Raw genomic sequence first — 9025 nt, forward strand, 5'->3', positions numbered from 1 at the left:
AGCAAGGCGAACCTGTTGCCTCCAAACACAATCTGCAGTAAGTATTTCTTACCATCTGCGATTTGCCCCACTTGGTGGAGCTCTTCCCGGACACCTTGCACTTCGGTCCTCGCCTCTTGGAGCTCCTTCTCCACCTTGGTCATCTCGGAAGACCGCTCCTCCTGCTTCTCAAGGACCTCAAATTTCTTGACGGCATCCTTGAGCTCCACCTGTACCTCAGCTACTCGAGCCTCGTGCTTCTCACCAGCAAGCTTGGCCTTCTCAAGCTCAGCCACCGCCTTCACGGCGTCCGCTTTCTCTACGGCCCCCTCGGCCTTGGCCTTCTCCAAAGCCGCCTTCAAGCCCTCTACCTCGGTGGCGGAAGCTGCAATATCCGCACATTACATGATTAGCATGCAGTCCGGAAAGTAAGTATCCGGCAATAAGCAATCATACATCTTAACAAGGGCTTACCTTGCGCCTCGTCAAGCCGCTTGTTGACAAGGCCAAGCTCTCCATTGGAGCGCCTGAGTTTCCGATCCATCTCCTCTAGCGCCATGGCCACGGAGGATGCGTGTGACATCAAAAAAGTTCACAATACTTTAAATATTGGCCTAGAGAAATTGGACCCTCTCCAAGTTTCTTTGTACTTCTTACAAAGTCTCGAGGGCTGCTATACATATCGCCTACTCAAACATTCAAACCAAGGGTTAAAACCACTTTACAGGAAAAGAGTATTACTTGACTTACCTCAAAGCCTGTTAGCAGGCCTTGTACAACGTCGTTCAGTCCGGATTGGATGGACCGAACACTCTGTAAAACCGCGCCCATAAGAGTGTGGTGCCCGTCGACGATGATGGAGTTGTTTACCAACTCCTCCAGCACGTCCGGCCAGCCCGCCGTCGTCTGGTTGGAGGTGTTCGGAGTGGGCGTCGGGCCCTCGACCCCTTCCCCTTCGGATGGAGGAACCAACACCGTCGAGGGCCTTGGGGGCTCAGATGCGGACGACTGAGGAGGTCCGGATGGTCCGGACTCCCCTCCCGCATTCACCAGGGGGGGCCTCACCCTCCTGGTCCTTCGTGACCGAGGCGTCAGCCTCAGCCATGACCGTGTCGTTCTCCTTCCCCGTCTTCGGACAGGGAAGGGTCCTTCGGGATAGCACATCCCCGATTTCTTCAGGGATCAGGGGAGGTGCGGAGCGCGACGCTGATCCACTCTCCGCCAGCTCGGCGGGTGGAGATGCCCCCTCTGAGGTCTGCTCAGTGGAGTGACCACGTGGCGGGCTGCGTCACTAGATAGTTGGTCTCCATTTTTAAGGGAGAAAAACTCAATCACTGCGCCATCAGAAACTTCCTTCACTACACCCAGGGCTTCCCAGACTAGTTTTCCACAGGGACATTTGAACAGAGCGTGCATAATATCTTTCGCCCCCGCTGAATATACTAGGCACTGAGAAATATTACCAATGTGTCAATTTGCGAGAACAGACAAACACGGAATGGCGTTGTGCAAACAGCGCCACAAAAAGATTTTTTATCTTCCCTGTTAACTTGAGATTCCACAGATTTTTCCACATCGGATGAGATGAAGATCCACCATAACTAATATCGTCCGGATCAGCAGCATAGTACTCCTCCCACTGTTTATAGTATGCTGAACGAACAGAGAAAACACCACTCTTCATTGAGTGACTTATCAAAAAAGATATGATTTCATATGATAAACTAATAAGACGTGTGCGGTTTTCAATGAAACTGAGTTGGAAAAAACCAAAGGTCGGAAGAAAAAAAATCAAAACTGAGAGGGAGAGGAGGAGACGACATACACATAGTGAGGGTTAGACGAATGTGAAGGGCAAAACACTAGTGGGTGAAATAGGGAACCTTACTTTTTTAGATAATGGAGATACTTTGCAGGGAATCATGCATTTTGAAATGCAGATAATTTTACATTAGATTGAGAGAAGAACAAAGACACAAGAGGAAAATGCGGGGCAACCTTGCCTCCCAAATAACGACAAAATGATTTGTGTCCTCCATGAACAGCAATTCTTATTCTCCGGCAGTATAATGCCCCCGGACAAACAGTTCATCCATCAACAGAGACCGGTCGGAAAAATCCATGTGAATCATTTCCCCCGCCATTCTAATATTCGTAACTTACAATATCACTAGCTAACCTAGAGATTAGCTTCCAAATTATATTTCCTCAAGTTAACCTCTGGCCATATTCAAAAAAATAATAATCTCTGGCCATATATTTTTAGGGAGTGAACTCTTTTTTAGGAGGAAATATGAGGGAGTATGTATATATGGTCCAAAAGCTAGCGCACATTCTGTACGACTGTTACGTTCGCCACCTGTTACTATTAGGTACACGTCAGCATGCATGCGCATGACTTGTTTGTCATGGTCGCTGCAGTAAACTGAGTAATTCAACACGAACTTTGTAAAAAGTAGAATTAGTTAGCTTTAGCACTACAGTTATGCTACTTAAACACGACTAGACTTGTACCAGGCCCTGTATATTTTACTTATGTTTAAAGAGGAAAAGGTGCATGCATGGCCTCTTTATCCTCCACTGGCAGCTCCAGTTGTCTTCATCTACCAACCCTAATCCGAATTAAAGAGCATAATATTCATAAGACAATAAAGCAGCTCCCCACTAGCAAAGACGCGCATCTCCTTTGATCACATTGTCTATGTAAAGCCTCTGCATTTGGATTACATTATGCCCATGGCCCATAAGGTTGACTGTGAAGGGGTAGCTGAATTGATAGTTTTCTTCATACATTGCCCCTACATGCCTTCCACTGCACATATAATTGCGTGCACTCCCAAAATCATCTAACACTAATACTACTATATGAATCAACAAACTATACAAAGTAGTAACACCTCCTTTCTGCCAAGAAAAAAAGAAGTTCAAATAGTTCGTTCAGAAGTACGCCCTCCGTTTTACAATATAAGATCTACAATAGCTTAAAAAAATGATCTTATATTGTGGAAGGGGCGAGTAGAAGATGAGGTCGTAATTAAAATGAGTTCACTCAGACCCCCCTGACTATAATTGTTAGCATACAAAATGTTGTTTGAAAAGCAATGCTATACGAACGATAAAATATGGACGACCAGCGGACGACAATCAAATCCAGCTAGAGGATCTCATCTACAGCAGTGTAAGGCCCACTGGATCATTGATCGTGCAGAGGTAGGCCGCACTACGTCGTCTGTGGAGCAATTCCGTTGTTTGAATTGGTCAAGCAAAACCACTACTCCCTCTGTACGCTTCTAGATACACACATTTATCGAAAAAGGGGTTTTTCCCCACTTTGTATTCCAAAGCAACCAACATCGATACAAGAATCGCTGGGGCGAGCAGCACATCAAGCCCAAAAAAAAAAGAACAGAAACAAATGCCAACAACAGCAGCTCGACAAAGCGCGGATTGATGAAGCTATGTACCTAGGGTAGGGTCATGGACCTGTCCTAACTGCCCTACCCAAGGACATCTCTAGAAGAAATCACCTTTCAATCGACTTGGAGGTGTTCCACTCGACACACTCGAAGACACTCGACCAAAAAGCAATCACTCGACCAAGATCCAACCACTCGACGGCCAGGAGACCTAAAGCCACTCCGCACGCTAACGGTCGGTCATTAAGTAGCTTTTATGGTCATCATAGCACTTTATTAGGGGCGTTACCAGTAACGCCCGACCTTAATGTATTTAAAACCTTGCATAACTGGGGGCCGGAGGGGTCCGGCGAACTCTATATAAGCCACCCCCTCCTCACTGTGGAGGGTTCGCACCCCTGTAATTCATACACGCATAATCCAGTCGACCGCCTCCGGGCTCCGAGACGTAGGGCTATTACTTCCTCCGAGAAGGGCCTGAACTCGTAAACCTCGTGTGCTTACAACTACTCCATAGCTAAGATCTTGCCTCTCCATACCTACCCCCCTATATTACTGTCAGACTTAGAACCACGACAGTTGGCGCCCACCGTGGGGCGGGTGTTTTAGCGATTTGTTGGAGGAGTTGTGATCTTTTCCGATCCAAATCATCATGGTTTCTGACGGAGTTTTGGTGGAGGGCCGCGAGATCCGTCTCGGCGCGCTCACGTTCATCGCCGACGACTCCGCTTGGCTTCAGGAGGCTCCGCTCGACGTGGACGCACTCCCTGTCCGTGGGGCAACGCACTTTCACGCGTGCATCCTCTTGCGGCAACCGTCGACCCATTATCGGTCGGCCCCTGTATTGTCGTTCCTCCTTGTTTCCCGCTGGCGCAAGCGCTCTGGTCGGTCGAGACTTCAGCGATGGGTGAGACATGCGGTGGCACGCCAGTCGGCCACCCCTCAAGTCGCAGCGATCGAGCCCGACGAATCCCTCTACGGCCTGTTCGACCTGTCGACTGGCTCCGCAGAGACCACATCCGAGTGCGACAGCAGTGATCCGGCGGCGGAGGTTCTGATGGTCGATGGACCGCCCAGTCCTTCCGGTTTTCCCCGCACCAACGGAGGCGCAGGTGGAGGCGACCCGTCGCGTCCCCATGAGGAATATCTCCCCGAGCCTCTCGCGTCGCTGTAAAGAGAAGAACTTCGTCGCCGGAATACGGATGCACTGCATACTCCTATCGTTGGAGAAACCCCCGAGGCTCGTGCCTTAGAGGACGTGTGCCTGGCAAACTTGGCTGAGCGCACTCGACTGGAGAGCCTCCAGTGAGCACTCGACGAGCGTGCGCGACAACGGGTTCCAGAATCCAGTCGACGTCAACTCTTTCCGCCCCCGCAGGTATATCGAACTCCGATTCCGAATTTAGCAGCTGCAGCCCGTATAGCGGAGTCGATTCAGCCTTCCCAGTCGGAGGCCGGCAGAGGCTTGCTGCAGATCAGAGCGTTACTCCGGGCAGCAGGAGACCAGAATTCCATTGTTTCTCAGTCGCGGAACATGATTCATAGCAGATCCATTGCTGCAGACAAAGTCCAGTCGGCTCATAGCCCAAGATCGCCCCCGAGGCGTGAGGGACGTGGGGACCGGCGTGATCAGTACGGGAACCGTGAGCAGTATGATCACCGATTCGATCGTGACGATCGACTTCAAGTGCCCACCCCTCCCCCGAGGAGCGGATCGTATGTGCCTCGACAGCAGGATGACAGGCGCCCTCGTAGTGTTGGGCGAAGGGTTCCAGTCGATCCCAGGGAACCAGGATTTGATGCGAGATCCATTCTCATTCAATGTTTGATTGACAGGAACAGAGCCCACCGAGAAGGTCACGACAGAGATGCACCTACCAGCAGCAAAGTACATGTTTTGGGGCCAGAGTGCTTTAGTAAAGCCATCAGGGTCGCTATGATTCCTCCCAACTTCAGGTTGGCGACTGGAGTCAGTAAGTTCACTGGTGAGTCCAAGCCCTGTACTTGGCTTGAAGACTACCGAGTGGCTGTCCAGATTGGCGGTGGCAATGATGAAGTGGCCATGAAGCACCTGCCTCTCATGTTGGAGGGCTCGGCCAGAGCGTGGCTGAATCAGTTAGCACCCAGCAGCATTTACACTTGGGAAGATCTCGCCCGAGTGTTTGTCACCACATTTGAAGGAACATGCAAGCGACCGGCAGGGCTAACGGAACTGCGGTCTTGCGTGCAGAAGCCGAATGAAACTTTGAGGGATTACATCCAGAGATGGATCATGTTACATCACACGGTAGAGAATGTGCCTGACCACCAAGCAGTCTGTGCCTTCAAAGAAGGCATCAAGTATAGAGAACTGAATCTGAAATTCGGTCGAACCGGAGACATGTCTCTGAATCGGATGATGGAGATTGCCACCAAGTACGCTAATGGTGAAGATGAGGATCGACTCCGGAGTGGCAAGCACAAGTGAGTCGCCCAAGAAACCGGAGGAGGAAATTCCAATCGGAAACAGAAGCGGAAAGCCGAGCCAGCTGCTCCTGGGGAAGCCTTGGCCGTAACTCAAGGAAAGTTTAAGGGGAAACCCAAAGGGCCTTGGAACCCCAAGAAAGTTAAGGACCAAGACGGAAATGATGTGTTTGATTTGCCATGTCACATCCACACCAAGAAAGATGAAGAGGGTAAGTTCATTTACCCGAAACATACCACTCGAAAGTGTCGGCTCTTGATCCAGCAGTTCCAGGGCAAACAGCCCAAAGATAAGGAAAAGGAGTCGGACAAAGTTGAGGACAAGGAAGACAGTGATGATGGATATCCCAGGTCAATTCCACCCTAATGATTTTTGCTGATGTTGAAAGCAAAAGTCGACTGAAAATTATCAATCGTGAGGTGAATATGGTTGCTCTGGCGACACCCAGTTATCTGAAGTGGTCTCAGACTGCCATCACATTCGACCAGTCCAATCACCCAACGCACATTGCCACCCCTGGGAGGCAAGCTTTGGTGGTCGACCCAGTTGTTGAAGGCACTCGACTGACCAAAGTCTTGATGGATGGTGGCAGTGGTTTGAACATACTATATGCTGAGACGTTGAAAGGGATGGGCATTCCGATGTCCAGACTAAGTACCAGCAACATGAGTTTCCATGGAGTCATTCCTGGGAAGAAGGCTGAGTCACTCGGCCAGATTGCTCATGATGTGGTTTTTGGTGATTCCAAGAATTACCGCAAAGAAAAGTTGACGTTCGAAGTTGTGGATTTTCAGAGTGCTTACCACGCTATTTTGGGCAGGCCAGCTTATGCACGCTTCATGGCTCGACCATGTTATGTGTATCTCAAATTGAAGATGCCTGGTCCCAAAGGTGTGATTACTGTTACGGGCAATCGGAAGAAAGCAGAAGAGTGTTTTCAGAAAGGCTCAAAGATCGCTGATGCTCAGATGGCAGTGGTGGAGTTGCAGGAGTACCAGAAGACCACAGACCCGAGTGACTTGTTGCGAGCCAAGAAGCCCGCTACAGAATCAGCTTTTCAGTCGTCTGGTGAAATGAAGCCGGTTCACATTCACCCGACCGATCCCAGTGCTGCTCCGACTCATATCTCAACAACACTCGACTCCAAATAGGAAGAAGCGCTCATCCAGTTCCTCCGTGAGAACTGGGACATCTTCGCATGGAAGCCTTCTGACATGCCGGGTGTTCCCAGGGGGCTGGCTGAGCACCGCCTACGAGTCGACTCAAAAGTGAAACCTATCAAAGAACATCTCCGACGGTCCGCCATCCAGAAGAGAAAGGCTATTGGTGAGGAGGTGGCTCGGCTCTTAGCAGCGGAGTTCATCCGAGAGATTTATCACTCCGAGTGGCTCGCCAATGTTGTCATGGTCCCCAAGAAGGACAAGTCACTTCGCATGTGCATTGACTTTAAACATATCAATCGGGCCTGCCCGAAAGATCATTTTCCTCTCCCCGCATCGACCAGATAGTCGACTCGACTGCGGGATGTGAGCGACTGTCTTTTTTAGACACCTATTCCGGGTACCATCAGATCCGTCTGTATGGGCCTGACGAGATCAAAACAGCTTTCATCCCTCCATTCGGGTGCTTCTGTTATGTTACCATGCCATTCGGCCTCAAGAATGCCGGAGCCACATTCATGAGGATGATTCAGAAGTGTTTGCTCACTCAAATCAGTTGGAATGTGGAAGCATACATGGATGATATTGTGGTCAAGTCACGGAAGGGTTCCGACCTGCTGACTGGCCTTGCGGAAACCTTTGCCAACCTTAGGAGGTATGATATCAAGCTTAATCCATCAAAGTGCACATTCGGAGTTCCTGGCGGAAAGTTACTCGGTTTTCTCATTTCCGAACGGGGAATCGACGCCAATCCAGAAAAAGTCGGTACTATACTCCGAATGAAAAGTCCTGTGCGAGTGCACGATGTCCAGAAGCTTACTGGTTGCTTGGCCACTTTAAGTCGATTCATCTCTCGTCTCAGTGAAAAGGCATTGCCTCTTTACCGATTGATGAAGAAGTCAGACAAGTTCGAGTGGACTCCTGAAGCTGATGCAGCGTTTGCAGAGCTCAAAGCTCTGCTCTCCACCCAGCCGGTGCTTGCTGCCCCAATCAGCAAAGAGCCTTTGCTGCTTTACATCACAGCCACGGGACAAGTCGTCAGTACGGTACTTACTCACTAATTCTCTGATCATTCCATTACAGTCATCAGCGACGCTCCATTGTCAGAGATCCTGCATAACAGAGATGCAACTGGTCGTGTGGCAAAATGGGCGATTGAACTCCTTCCTCTAGATATCAAGTTTGAGGCAAAGAAAGCTATCAAGTCCCAGGCAATAGCAGATTTCGTCGCCGAGTGGATTGAACAGCAACTGCCGACTCAGGTTCACTCGGAGCATTGGACCATGTTCTTCGACGGTTCCAAAATGCTGAATGGTTCCGGTGCCGGGTAGTATTGGTGTCCCCCCGAGGAGATAAGCTCAGATATGTTCTTCAAATCCACTTTGATTCCTCCAATAACGAGGCAGAATGTGAAGCACTTTTATATGGGTTGCGCATGGCCATTTCACTCGGCGTCCGCCGCCTCATGGTCTATGGCGACTCAGATTTGGTGGTTAATCAGGTGATGAAGGAGTGGGATGTCAGAAGTCTAGCCATGACTGGTTATCGCAATGCAGTGAGAAAGCTGGAGAAGAAATTCGAGGGGTTAGAACTTCATCACATACCCCGACTGAAAAATCAAGCACCTGATGATTTGGCGAAAATAGGTTCCCAAAGAGAAGCCATTCCCAGCAATGTGTTTTTGGAACACATCCACACACCATCAGTTCAGGAGGATCCCTTCACTGAAGAAGCCCCGCAGCCAAAAAGTGCCACGGATCCGACTGAAGTTGAAGTTCCAGCTGTGGTCGACCTGATCATGGAAGTTTTTTGAAGGAAATATGCCCTAGAGGCAATAATAATGTTATTATTTTATTTCCTTATATCATGATAAATGTTTATTATTCATGCTAGAATTGTATTATCCGGAAACATAATACTTGTGTGAATACATAGACAAACCAAACGTCACTAGTATGCCTCTACTTGACTAGCTCGTTGATCAAAGATGGTTATGTTTCCTAGAC

This window comes from Triticum urartu, chromosome 3 (genome assembly GCF_003073215.2).
Source record: "Triticum urartu cultivar G1812 chromosome 3, Tu2.1, whole genome shotgun sequence".
NCBI classification, from domain to species: domain Eukaryota; kingdom Viridiplantae; phylum Streptophyta; class Magnoliopsida; order Poales; family Poaceae; genus Triticum; species Triticum urartu.